General features: G+C 43.6%; 1 protein-coding gene across 1 annotated transcript in view; it reads left to right on the top strand.

Annotated features, from left to right (window-relative positions):
- LOC146813006 (killer cell lectin-like receptor subfamily B member 1B allele A) overlaps positions 1-14,745 on the top strand; it is a 314,313-nt gene that overhangs the window by 242,812 nt on the left and 56,756 nt on the right. The window lies entirely within an intron of this gene.

The raw sequence follows: 14,745 nt of genomic DNA, 5'->3' as shown, positions 1-14,745 counted from the left end.
ACCGACGGTTGCGCCGCACCCCTCTCTGACACTCTCTTCCTCCTCGAGAATCTTCCGTGATCTTCTGATCTAACACAATTAAATTAGGATAGAAGGTTCTGCATTCGGCATCTTCATCAGCATCTCACAGCATCTCTCCCAGCATCAGCATCTCCCTCTCCACAGATAGCATCCCGAGCTCTGCTAACTAACTAACTAAAGCTATCTTCTTCATGTACCACCCACTAAAGTTTCAATATCGAAAAAATACGAGATCTAATTGGTCAGGCAAGTGGGTAAGTTCATCACACCATGCTTACATGTCATTAAAATCAGTACAACTATTGTTCGTAAACCCGTCCCCTTATTTTTGTTCATAAGTTTTAGTTCACACATGTATTCACATTTTATTTGAAACAATTTTACAACAATCTGTATTCAAGTCCCATTGTTGAACTTTTCACCATCCGTTCCCAGGGTAAAACATGTTGCAACCTTGGCTTCCATTCAACCTCTATGTCATCATTCCGAGTTACCTTTCAGTGGCCATGCGCAGTCTTCCCTTTACTCAGCTTACTTCAGTTATACATGAGAGGCCCAAATGCGCACTAGTGATAAAGTCAGAAAGACAAATTAATTTCACGAATAAATGGTTTCACTGTATACCACCCATCTCTACTCTATTCCCCTTTAGTTACTAATACTTTCCACGCATTAGCATTAGTAGAATTGCTCGTTTTTGTTTCAGCTAAACAGATGCCATCCACGCGAGAATTCAAGACTCCATTTTAGTATCTTCTGCTCATGCGCAGGAATTTCCCTCCAAGCGATAGCTCCTCATACTGCGTAGATGCAGTTGACGCATGCGCAGTAAAGATTTACCATATAAAGCGGTTTTAGTCCTTCGTTCATGTTATTTATATTAGTAAACACATAAGCAAGCTTCACTAACGCGTTTTTATGTGATGCGCATTCGTTTTACACAAAACAACTTTAGTAACTTGTTAGTGAGTTAAAAGAGCGGATTGCTTCCGAGCAAGTCTCTTTTCTAAGAGGCCTTGCTCCATCAGGTGCATTATGATATTAGCTGTACATCAACTGCAGATATTGTCATTGAGTTCTTTGAGAAACGTTTTGCAACAGAAGGTATTCCCAATATCTGAGTGTCAAATAATGGCACTCAGTTATTATTAAAAAAAATGTTGGACTTTTTACATAAATATTGCATCAAACAAGAAAAAACACCACTATATAATCCTTCTTCCAATGGTTTAGTGTAGAGAGCAAATAGATTTCTAAAAAAAGGTATACAAATGGTGCTGTCTTCTAATTTGCCTGTAAAAGAATTTGTAAGGAAGAAAATTGCAAGCTTTAACAGTACCACGAACAGGTTATTCTCCTTTCTTCCTAATGAGAAGGAGAGTGACATTTGACACCAGTTTTACAAAAGAATAGTGATCAAAATTGTGTTACTGAAATTGTGGATGAGAATTTAGAAGTGAAACATAGGATAGAGGAAAAACAGAAAAAGGACAAGGAATATCATGACAATTTTCATAGAATAAAATAAAAACAATGGTCAGTAGGGGACTGGGTCTTGGTAAGAAAGCCAAGTAAATTTCAAAAGGCGGAATCAAACTTTTATTCACCTAAACAAGTTTTGAAAGTATCTGAGAGCGCTGTATTATTAAGAATAAAAGATGGTGGAACAAGAGTGCAGTGGTACTAATGAAACAAGGACAAGAATTTTGTTTCAATTATTCAGAAAAAAATAGTTCATCACATGATTGTTTTGATTTACAGGGTGCAAAGGTTAATGTTCAAGAAACACAACAGCATAGTAATAGTAATAGTTTTGAGAATGAAAATGCTGATTGTGGGCTTGAATTTCAAGATAATGCAGTAGAAGCTAATGTTCGTACAAGGAGAAAAGCAGTTGTACCTGTTACACTCAAAGATGATATTCTTTATTAATGAAAGAATATATATACAGGATGTCATTGTTTATGTATTTATTTTTAAAGGAGGAAGGTGTTGTATTAGCCTGTGATTTGTAATAGAAGGTTATGACATCATAGTAGGATAGGTAGAATGTAGTTGGGGTATTTATTTGTGTGTTAGAATGTTGTTGTGTCATTGAAACCTAATTCAGAGGAGCATTCATATGTTCTTATATGTTTCCCTTGTGGGCTTAAATTATATTCATAATAAATAAATCGATTTCCTGACTTCCTCTGTATCCGTGTGCTGACTAGAATTACTATTCAAAACACATAGTAAATTGGTGCAGTTCAAAGTATGTGCGAGTAACAGCTTAGGACAGTAAAAGAATGAGAAGGGATACTTGGGAGGCAAGATGGCGGCTGTGTAATCGTGGTCGGTCGAGCTCCTCTCTCTCTGGACCTGTCTCGTAGGAGGTCGGACGCTGTAATGAAGATGTAACTTCTCCCTCAAACATGCCCGCTGGGATTGCGGTGTCGGGTTATGCTGAAGTGCTGGTATGAAAATACGTGAAGTCACTGCTGGTTGTGTCCAGGCTAGGATCCGGCTTTCTGGGATAACTCAGCAGTGTAGCAGCAAGGTGGCTGTTCAAAGGTGTTTCCTCCCTGTTGCTCAGAATGGGTCCTAAACTGGCAGGAGCTGCAAAACCACGTATTTCCAAGCCTGGAGCCGCTGGAAGATGGAAAACCAGGCAGGACAATAGTGGCGGCAGCGAGGAGCTGCCCACAGGGAAGACGGGAAGCTCTATTGGAGGCCAGGAGGTTATCAAAAAGGCATCAGATTTTTAAAAAAGAAGCGAGAGCATGGTCAGAGTCCGGCAGGAACCCGCAAAGGATGGGAACAGACAAATTGCTGGGCTAGGCGAGGCACAAGGATGTGGAAGCTGTGGTAGCCACTGGGTGCATGGGGTTGCGGTCACAGAAGGGGCGGTAAGTGTGTAGTCATTTACACCTACCTCTTTGAAAATGACCATGATAGAGGTGTCAGAGGAGGTGCCGAACGAGACAGGTAGGGGAGAAGAAGTGAAAAATACCTTGCTATCTCAGCAGCTAGCTTGGTTATGGATTCAACAAGGCGACTTGTTGGGGGGAGAGACAAAAATGAATGAGGAGAGCAAAGGTGTGCAAGATAGTGCCCGCCCAGGAAAAACTAAAGCAGAGACAGGAACGGTGGCTCGGAATAAAAGCAGCACGCATAATGCAGAGCCCTCAAGCACTGACACGTATCTCTGTGCTAGCCGATCGTGCGTAACCTATGTTGTGGAGCACTTCTATTCGTTATCTAATCAACCAGATTGGACTGGGGAAGACTCATATAGGGGGCAGAGAGATGGTTCAAGAGATAGCCTGGAAGGCTGCCTGAGTGAATCAAGTGAAGAGGGGGAAGAAGGTCACATGAGAGATTCTTGGCAGGCTATTAAAAACATCACTCCTCCAAAAGACCACACACAGAATCAGGGCAAGAAATGGAACTATACAGGAATGTCAAGGCCTGAGGGAAATAAGGGTTATGCCCAAAGAGGTGGAGCTGGCCAACCTGGCCTGATAACCTTTGAGACCATATATCAAGGAGTTATGTCCAACCGCAAGGAGACCGAGTTGGACAGGGCTAGGGTAGCTAATCGAAAGCTGCGGGGGCAGTGCGAAAGGTGGCAAAAACGTGTTCAGAATTTGCAACCAGAATGATAGAGATGGAAAACCAGATCACCTCTCTAGAATCTGAAGCAAAGGCAGATCATGAAGCACGCCTGGTGGATACTCAATGGTAGCTTGAAGAATTCAAGAACCGGTTAAGATGCAATAACCTCAGGGTCATGGGGATCGAGGAGGGTATCACGAAGGAGGAGCTTCATTATTAATTTATTTAGGAATGCCTTAAGCCCAGCCAAGCTGAAAGTCATTACTCAGGATACAACATATTACTCTCTTCTGAAGTGAAGGCCAACAAGTTTATGGATAGTTCACTTTAGCAATTCCCGGCCTCGTAATGTTAGGGAAGGAGAGGAAGAAGTAAAAAGAATAGAAAGGGGGATAAAAAGGAAAGGGAAAAAAAGAAAAAAAAGAAAGGGGTGATCAATCAGGTCACGTTTAGGGGGATACAATTTATGAATAGTTATGTGTCATGTTTGAGGTCAATGGGGATAAGAAATGTGTGAATTTTGTCTTAGGTAGTAGGTATTGCAGGAGTCCTTTATTTGGGTATTCTTTATCCTTTCTCTTTTTTGGGGGAGCAGATCTGGGGGTAGGGGGAGCAACATTTCCATCAATGGGCCTAGTAAGGCCCAAATGCCTTTGTAGGGAGGGGAGGGAGGGTCAGCAGCTCTGGGGGGTGGAGGGGGATACTACAGGGCATGGAGGGGGGGTAGCAGGAGTGGTAGGGAGGGAGTAGGGGGAGCAGAAAAGAAATGGGTTACAAAATATCTGGCAAACAGCAGAGAGTAAATGTGGTGATGAATATGAGCAGGGTCTAAATGACTCAATTCTGAGAATTAAGATGGGTTATAAAGTGAAAGTCATAATTTTTTGACACAGGGTAGAATGTGTATTCGTACAATGAATGTTTGTGGCCTGAATGATGAGGGTAAAAGGGGCAGAATAGCATTGGGTCTCAGGGCTATGAGGCCAGATGTTAAATATTTACAAGAAACCCATGTCTCATGGGAGAAAAGGAAGATATTAAAGGGCCTGGGATACATCCTGTTAAGTTGCGAGATGCAGGGGAGTACTACTAGAGGGGTAGCTATCATGGTCAATCGTGCTGTAGGAGTGCCAATCAAAACCAAAGCTGATGAAATGGGTTGGTGGATCATGGCAGATATTTGTATTGGTACTGGGAGGGTTACAATCGGCTCTCTATATGGCCCTAATCGGGATCATCCAGCAAAGTCCAAGGCACACAATTTTGAATTGTCAACTTGGCCTACACCTCTTATTCTATGCGTGGATTTCAACTTCCTTATCGAAGTTGAAAGGGGGAACGGGGAATGATCTGGATATGCAAGTAGGAAACCACTAGTCAATAAGTTTGTGCAGCAAATGATTTGAGATCATGGCTTAACTGATGTATGGGGAGCGCTTAAATATCCAGATCCCGGATTTACATTTTTCTCTTATCCCCAAAATAAGCTTGTTTGCCTTGATTATTTTTTGTAACGACCTCCGTAGTAGGGCAGGCAGGAATTGAATCTTTCCCAAGGATTTTATCAGATCACAATCCACTAGTACCTAGGCAACCTAGAGCATGGACATTTGATAGGAAGCTATTGAATGAAATAGATTATCGTACACATATGCGTAAGTGACTGAGCGATTTTCTGTTGATAAATCAGGGAAGTGCAGCTCCTGGGAAGGTCTGGGACTCTCTAAAAGCAGGAGTAATGGGGAGACTATAAGTTTTAGTCTGTTTAAACAACAGGAGGAAAATTGTGTCCTGCTGCAGGAAATGGATGCTGGGCTTTCTAAATATGAGGCAGAGTTAGCTAATACAATCAGGCAATGGCAGAATAGAAAACGAACAATACAATAAGGGGGTGGCCGCTAAATATCAAGGAATAGGGTGGAGTGTTACGGATATGGAGAGAGAACAGGGCAGGGTGTGGGAACATTGCACAAGGCAGAAGGTGGTTGAAAGAGGGGTGGAGGCCATCTGCGATAAACAGGGGAGGAGTACAGATGTCCCCGCTGAGATACTGGAAGTATTGTGCAATTAATATTTAGAATTATATGCAGAGGATATTTTTCCACAATCAAATTTCTATACAGACTCCCTTGACATAGTTAAGGGGAGCATATTAAATGGGGAAGGGACAGGTTACCTAGAACAACCAATGGGCTCCGACAAGGTGGCAACGGCAGTGAAAGCTTTGTCAAGGGAAAAGGCGGCGGGACCAGATGAAATTCCACTGGAATATTAAGCGGTATTTCAGCCTAAGCTCTTAGAAGCCATGTCCCTCACTTTTTTGAGTGCACAGTTTGAGGGGGGATACTGCCATCATGGGAAGATACCAATCAATCCATTAATCATTCAATTAATCAGGGTTGGTAAAGCGTAATTACTCACCCGTACGGGTCTCAAGGTGCTGGGGGGCACCTCCGTTGAGTGCTGGGGTCATCCGAAGGTCCAGGTCTTGAGGTCCTTCCTGAATTGGGGCAATGTGGGAGATTGCCGGAGGTGGAGTGGGAGGGTGTTCCAGTCTTTGGCTGCGAGGTATGAGACGGACTTTCCTCCCATCCTGGCCTTGTTGATAAGTGAGCTGGTGGCGAGAGAGAGCTGGGCTGATCGTAGGTGTCTTTTTGGTGCGTGGAAGGAGAGGCGGCTGTTCAGGTATGCGGGTCCGTTGTTGTGAAGGGCCTTGTATGCATGGGTGAGGAGTTTGAAGGTTATTTTTCTTTCGACTGGAAGCCAGTGGAGATCATGGGAGTGTTGGGTGATGTGACTGCGATGGGGGATGTCGAGGATCAGTCTGGCTGCGGCATTCTGGACAGTCTGGAGTTTGCAAAGGTGTTTCTTGTTGATTCCGGTGTAGAGAGCGTTTCCATAGTCCAGTCTTCTGCTGATGAATCCGTGGATGACAGTTTTTCTGGATTCAGTTGAGATCCATCTGAAAGTCTTTCAAAGCATGCGGAGGGTGTTGAAGCATCAAGGATACAGAGTTAATCTGGCGGTGCATTGTGAGCGATGAGTCAAGTATGATGGTGATGTTTCATGCGTGGTCCATCGGGGTGGGGAGATTTCCAAGGGCGGAGGGCCACCAGGAGTCGTCCCATGTGGAGAGGGTGGAGTCAAGGATGAGGACTTCTGTCTTTTCTGAGTTGAGTTTCAGGTAGCTGTTCTACATCCAGGTGACAACGGCTTTCATCTCTTCTTGGAAGTTGTGTTTGGTGATGTTGGGTTCATTGGTGAGAGAGAGGATCAGCTGGCTGTCCTAGGCATAAGAGACAATGTTGAGCCCGTGGTTCCTGATGATGGTTGCAAGGGGGGGGCCATGTAGACGTTGAAGAGGGTGGGGCTGTGGAGCTTTGGGGCACTCCACAGTTGGTCTCCGTCAGATCCGTGAGAAAGGGAGGGAGTCTGACTCTGAGTTCTGCTGGAGAGGAAGGAGCGTATCCAGTCAAGGGCCTTGCCGCAGATTCCAGCGTCATGGCGTCTGTTGGCTAGGGTGTGGTGGGAGACCATGTTGAATGCAGCCGAGAAGTCCAGGAGTATGAGGGCTGCCGTTTTGCCCTGGTTGAGGAGAGAGCAGATGTCATCGGTGGCGGCGAGTAGGGCGATCTCGGTGCTGTGGTTGCTTCGGAATCCGGATTGGGAGATGTCCAGGATGTTGTTAGCTTTGATAAAGTTTGGTTGTTGATTGCCTTTTCGGAGACCTTGGCTGCGAATGGTAGTAGGGAGATGGGCCTGAAGTTCTTGAGGTCCGTTGGGTCTGCGGAGGGTTTCTTCAGGAGGGGGTTGACTTAGGCGTGTTTCCAGTCATCGGGGAAGGTGGCGGTCTCGAAGGAGCAGTTGATTGTCCAATGTAGTTCGGGTGAAATGGCAGAGGCGGCTCTGTGGAACATGTGGTGTGGGGTAAACAGTCATAATATCGAAAAAAAAATATTGACTGGACAGAATATCGAGTTTTTAATAGAGAATGGACAGAATATCGAATTGCCAAAATATAGTAGTGAAGAATATCGAAAATCAGGTAAGAAATATCGATTTACATAATATAGAAGTAAGTAATATCGACAGTCAGAATATAGTTGTTAAAAATATTGAATTTTTTTATAGTGTTTTAAGTGTTAGTATATGTGTTAAAAGTATGTATTAATTTTGGAATTTATGTTTGAATATTTTTAAAGTAATGAATTTTATGTTATTTAATTTTTGTGTAATTTAATTTAATTTTTACCCCTACTCTATCCAACGCTTTCCCTACTGTTGCACTCACTGGAGTGGGAATAGTAAATTTTACCCTCCCGCTATCCAACGCTTTCCCTACTGTTGCACTCACTGGAGTGGGAATAGTAAATTTTACCCTCCCGCTATCCAACGCTTTCCCTACTGTTGCACTCTCTGGAGTGAGAATAGTAATTTTTACCCCTACGCTATCTGACGGATTCCCTACTGTTGCACTCTTTGGAGTGGGAATAAAATGTTTTACCCTCCCGCTATCCAACGCTTTCCCTACTGTTGCACTCTCTGAAGTGGGAATAGTAATTGTTATCCCTACGCTATCCAACGCTTTCCCTACTGTTGCACTCTCTGGAGTGGGAATAGTAATTTTTACCCCTACGCTATCCAACGCTTTCCCTACTGTTGCACTCTTTGAAGTGGGAATAGTAATTTTTACCCCTACTCTATCCAACGCTTTCCCTACTGTTGCACTCTTTGGAGTGGGAATAGTAATTTTTACACCTACGCTATCCAACGCTTTCCCTACTGTTGCACTCACTGGAGTGGGAATAGTAAATTTTACCCTCCCGCTATCCAACGCTTTCCCTACTGTTGCACTCTCTGGAGTGGGAATAGTAATTTTCACCCCTACGCTATCCAACGCTTTACCTACTGTTGCACTCACTGGAGTGGTAATAGTAAATTTTACCCTCCCACTATCCTGCGCTAAAATTTTGATTATTTTTTTATTAATATTACGTTAATATAAAAATTTATTAAAAAATACAAATGTATGTTTATTTTTTTTTTACTTACATTAATTATTTATTATATTTAAGGTTATTTAAGTATTTCTAAGTATGTTTTAGTTAATTATATTAATTATTTTATAATTTTTACATTACTTTTAAGACATTTAAAAAATTCGATATTTTGACTAACTATATTTTTTACAACGATATTTTTGATTCGATATTTTTGTACTTACCTGTTTGTAGATAGGAATTCGATATTTTTGCATTCTAGATTTTGTCAACGATATTTTGGCAGGTCGATATTGTGGCATTCTATATTATGTCAGTGATCCGTGGTGTGGGGAGGGGTCTGAAGGTGCTCCTGAGTGGATGCTTTTCATGGTCTTCAAGGTGTTTTCTCTTGTGAGCGGGATCCATTTGAGGAGGGTCTGTTGGGTGGCATTGCATGATGGGGCGGTGAGGTTGTCTTAGTTGTCGAAGTTGTCGTAAATCATTATAGTATTATGGTGGAAGAAGCTGCTGAGTCTGTTGCAGAGGTCTTGGGATGGTGGGATGTCTGGTGTTTCACTGAAGGGTTTGGTGAATTCCTTGATGATGGAGAAGAGCTCTTTGGTGTTGTGTGCATTGGTGAGGATTCTGTCTTGGAGGGATTTCTTCCTTGTGGATTTGATGAGTTGGTGGTGTACAGTGATGGCTGCTTTGTAGGCAGCATGTGTTTCCAGAGTTTTGTTGTTCCTCCATATCTTTTCAAATCATCTGCAGGAGTGTCTGGATTCTTGGAGTGCAGGGGTGAAGCAGCTTGCTTACTTGATGTGTGTTATGGTGGCTTTCTTGAGGGGGTGAGTGTGCCAACGCAGTTCGCGATCCAGCGGTGGAGGTTGCGTGCTGCGGTAGCCGGTGGTGGGGTGCTGATGAGGACGAAAGTGAGCTTTTCTTCTGTGACTTTGTTCCAGCTTCTGCGGGAGAGGCAATGAGCATGCTTGTGTACATTGGGATTTTTTAAGGACAAGTAGATGCAGTGGTGATCTGTCAAGAAGTGGCTGTAGGAGACGCTGTTTTCTCCAGTAAAGATGGGGTCAAGTGTGTGTCCTGCTGTGTGCTTGGGGGCGGTGACTAGTTGTTTCAGTGTTGTCCAGGTGGAAATTTCATCGTGGTTGTCCAGGTGGAAATTTAGGACTCCGAGTAGGATGTAGACAGTGGATGCGAGGGCGTGGGGTGCTATGAGGTTGGTGATGGCATCAGTGAAGGGAGCGCAGGGACTGGTTGGTCTGTAGATAAGGGTTACGCAGAATGTGGTTTTCGGGCTGGTCTGGATCTGGAGGTGGAGGTGCTCCATGAGGGTCGTTGTGTCTTCCAGGATGGTGGTCATGCGGAGGAGGCGATGCCTCCTCCTGGATGGATGGGGTGGTCCTTGCACAAGATCTTGTATCCGTCTGGAATGATGCTGGCGAAGTCGGGTGCAGAGTTGCCATTGGTCCAGGTTTCCGTGAGAAAGGTGACGTTAGGTGAATAGGTGTTAAGGAGGTCCCAGATTTCTATGGTGTGCTTGTGTAGGGAATGTACATTGAGGAGGAGGTAGTTGCTTGGTTTGTGAGCAGTGATGTCTGGTAGGCTGGTAAATGATGCTGGGGTACGGAGGTGAATGAAGGTGCGGCAGCAGTGTAGACAGGAGTGAGGGCTGTCTTTGGTCAGCATCGAGAGCTGGCAGTTGTTGTTGCATCCGGGGTTGAGATCATGGCGGGTGCTGGAGTTGTAGCGGAGGCTGTCCAGGGTCCCTGGCACTGGTCGTGGTCGGGTTGCGTAGAGGCGCAGACGGGCTTGCCTTTGGCGCACCCACTGCATGCTGCTATTAAGTAGAATTTGGGGAGGGCAGGTCAGCTGGGAGGCGGGAATGGGAAGAACACACTGGATGGGGAGGGCCTATGGGGCAGCAGCGGCGGGGGAAAAACGAGGGAAAAATTAAGGAAAGAGTGAGAAGAGTGAAAAAGGAAAAAGAGAAAAGTGACAGAAGGACAATGAAGGAAAGAGAAAGGAAAAAAAGGAAAGGAGAGAGATAAATAGCGCACAAATGAAAGAGGCAAGATGGGCAGAGGCAGAACAGGAGAAGAGTGCTGTCCTACTGGACCACCAGGGATGAGGTGCAGGCAGGAGCCTGTGGGTGGAGGAGGGCTTCGATGGAGCTGAGCAGGGTGAGAGCAGACACACTGACCAGGTCAGTGGTACCAATGTCGCAGTATTTAAGAAGAAGGGAAAACCTCCTTTAACCCCGGGTCATATAAGCCCATCTCGTTGAGAAACACGGATGCTAAAATGTATGTGAACATTTAAACAAGTAGACTGGGGAAGTTTATAGCCAAGCTTGATTCAACCCGCCAACATTGCTTTATCCCGGGACACCATTGATCCCATTTGTAGGGTAATTACACTCTTGGATATTGCAGAGTTTACAAAATCACCTATGGGTTTACTGTTTTTAGCCTCATAGAAAGCGTTTGACTAAGTCTCCTGGGGTTACCTCTGGGAAGTACTGAGGTTGAAGGGACTCGGTCTGGGCTTTATCAAATCCATCAGGGCTCTGCATCGCTCCCCCAAGGCCAGACTGCAGATAATGGGTACGGGGACAAGCCAAATACATATCACAGGCAGAACAAGGCAAGGATGCCCCTGCTCGCCGCTGCTATTTGCGTAATAAATTGACCTGTTTATCTCTTGAGTGGAAGGTAATAATAAGATCCAACCGCTAATCGTGACTCAAGGGCACTATAAAGTGTTGGCATATGCAAACAATATTGTCGTTAACATGGCAGACCCCGCAATGCCTTACAAATTATTGAAAAAGAAGCATGAGTATTCGGAGCGATTGCAAGATATCATCTTAATGAGGGCAAGACCCAAGTGAATAGTACAGAATTCTCTAATCCTGAGGACCAACAATGGGTAATGAAGGCAACCTATCTGGCAGTAATAATCACTGCTGATATAGGGAAAATAGTAGAATTGAATCTAACCACATTATTTAGTAAAATCAAGCAGGATCTGCTTAGAATGAATAATCTGCATTTGACAATGGATGGGGGGTGTAAAGTATTGAAAACAATTGTTCTTCCAAAAATACTATCTTTATTTAGAACCATCCTACTTGACATACAGGGGCAGTGGTTAACAAAGTTGGAAAGTTTATGCAATAGTTTTATGTGGCAGTTTCGGAAACCAAGGCGGGCCTCAGAATTTATCATGCTCCCTAAAAATCAGGGTGGATGGTCAGTTCCTAGTTTTGTACTATACTACTGGTCCTGCATGCTCCAGCACTTTGCAGTTTTGATAACTGGCAACACTAACAATATAAGTCCGGCAGCGGCTCCGTCCATTTATCAACTTACATTGGGCTAAGATGTAAGGGGCTGCTTTCCTAGGAACATAGAGAGGAGCTGCTATAAAAAGACCAACTTTAAGACAGTCATTGGGTTCTTCAATGTCTGGTGTCAGATTAGAAGGCAATCGTTATACTCCCCTCCGGGTCTCCCCTGTTCTACCAGGTATTTTTCAAGGTGGTATGTGTAAATGATATGAGGCGTGTGAGATTGTGTAGCTGGGGGATCTATATAATAATGATCAGCTCTGTTCTTTTGTGCAACTCCAGGATATTTTGGGGTTAATTAAGGAAAGGTTCTTCAAGTTTCTACAGATTGGGATTACCTTGGTGACCTGGATAAAAAACAAATAACGGCAGAATCTCCAGTTATGGATGTAGTGGAAAAAGAAAGCCGGATTGGGCGCATATATGACACTTTGCTTGAGGGCTTCCCAGATGATATTGAACTTCAGAATGCAAAATGGGAGTCATGACTGGGGATGATGGGCCTGTACTCAAGAGGTCTCTGGAGATATGCAGTGAGACACTATTGACTGCTGGACTCAAAAGTCAACATTTTAAGACAGATTTTGTTCTGTATTACACTCCCAAGAAAATATTCAAATAGGGTAAGAGACCAGACTCAAAGGGTCACAGATATGGGGTTCAAGAAGCTGATCTAATACATATGCTTAGTGTTTGTCCCCAGTTGATTAACTACATTTAATTACATTTCATGTTTTATTGGGCTCATGTGAACATCGCGCCTCAAGTAATCCTCCTGGGGGTCAGTCAGGATTTGGAACTCCCTAGCGGAGGACAATACCTGATCTTTGCTGTGATGGCTATTGCTCAAATGTGCCTTGCATCTGGATGGGTTAACCCCAGATCACTCAACATACATAGAGTGGAGATCACATTTCTTGGCTATGTATAGTATGGAAAAAGGCCTCTATGAGCGGAAGAGGAAGAGGGCACGGAATCCGGATAAATTGATTTGGGCCCCTGTGGAGGAATAGATGGAGATGATCAATAGAGATAATGCGAAGCAAGGCTAGCACAGGAATGTCGAGAAGGGATAGGCAAGGGATACTCATTGGGATTTAATCAGCTGTTGGATTATATTAAGTATATGCACTTTAAAATCACTAAAGCAATTATCCCAGATAAGTTAATATGCTGCTATGTTATAATTGTACTGTTGATTTACATTGTTTAGATATGAACCCTGCTATATTTAATAGGTTTTATGATTTGATTAAATGTGGTGTTGCCCGTAGACAACTTATGTATCGTATTTATTTCTCGATTAATTGAATTTTGAATTAAATGTTACTGATACCTTACAAAAAAATAAATAAATAGATTTTTTTTTTAATGAATGAGAAGGGTTGTGAGAGACGCACTGTGTCATCCAAGAGTCGCTTTAGCTTCAAGGAGCAAAGTTTGAACTTTTAAGGAAGCAATGGATTACCATTTTATTTAACCTTACCATATTATAACATAACACTTACCACTTTGCTTTCAAAATGCTGCTGTGGAAGGGGGCTTTATGAAGGGAAACAAATGTGAACAGCCAGGTTTATGACTGAGCAGTCAAAACTGCATACAAGCAAAATCCAGTGTGTTCATACTCCTTGAGAAGTATGAAGCTATAGATTTTAAATTAAATATTAAAATGAATACTTTGGGTGACCTGTGCCACAAAAACACATGCTGCACAGGACCCTGCGCACCTGCTGCTTACCGCAGAATCAACACAAGAAGATGAGGAAATGGATGCCTGCTTGTGCCCCGGGGGCACTACCCTACTGTTTACGAGCAGAGGCAATACAGGAAGATGAGAAAATGGATGGTTGCTTGTGCCCCGGGGCACTCGGTAGTGGTGCTTCGGCCAGAGAGGGCAAAAGGTTTAAAGGGCATGTTAGAGGATCTCCAGGGAGATAGGAACAATGTGCTGAGCCCATGGCACTGGGGTAACTTAAAAGCAAGGGTGTAGCACTTTTAGTGACAGCAGGAGCGCTGACATGCTTGAAAGAAGTTCCAACAAGGCAGATAAACACAGTACTTGGGCCATGGGAAACTGATGAGAAGCACAGAGGGAAGTACATGAAACAGTATGCTGCAGCCAAAAGACACAAAGGAAAAGTGAGTGGCAAGCACATACAACCAATCAAAAGCAAGGGGTAGGATGTAACCCACTTTTAAGATTTATATTGAATACAATAGATTTACAAGCACAGCGCACACGATGTGCAGGTGAAACCTAAAAAGCACGCTTTCTGGACCAACATCTCGCTTTCTGCCAAATGTGGTGTAATTCCATTCAGCAGTTGGGCCTGTAGCCATGTTAAAAAACGAAAAACATTCCCATATAAATAACTTTGGGAAAACTCATTTTTGGACCCCCCTTTTTTCTCAGCCCCAGCTTGACGGATCACCCCGAAACTTTCAATAAAGCAACTGACCTAAAAAGGGAAAGTTTTGGGAACATTTTGGGAAGATTCGTCAAGCAGCACCAAAGTTATTGGCAAAACAAAAAATTATTTTCCTATGGAAACTTTGGTCGTAACTATAACTACCTACTGGTGACTGCCATATACATATATACAAACAGGGGGTTTATACTTACCTGTAAAGTAATTACATTTTTTGCAGTAAAGGCATTTGTAGAATCGGCAGAGGAGGAACTGAAGGCATGCCAATCACGAGGGTTGCGATTGTCAGTTTGTGGTGTAGAAGGAGCATTTGAAAGATTGACCACTTCCTCTCTATCCCATCCCT

This window comes from Triturus cristatus, chromosome 7 (genome assembly GCF_964204655.1).
Source record: "Triturus cristatus chromosome 7, aTriCri1.1, whole genome shotgun sequence".
Taxonomy (NCBI): domain Eukaryota; kingdom Metazoa; phylum Chordata; class Amphibia; order Caudata; family Salamandridae; genus Triturus; species Triturus cristatus.
Note: the sequence above shows the minus strand (reverse complement) of the source record. Positions and strands in the feature narration are given on the sequence as shown.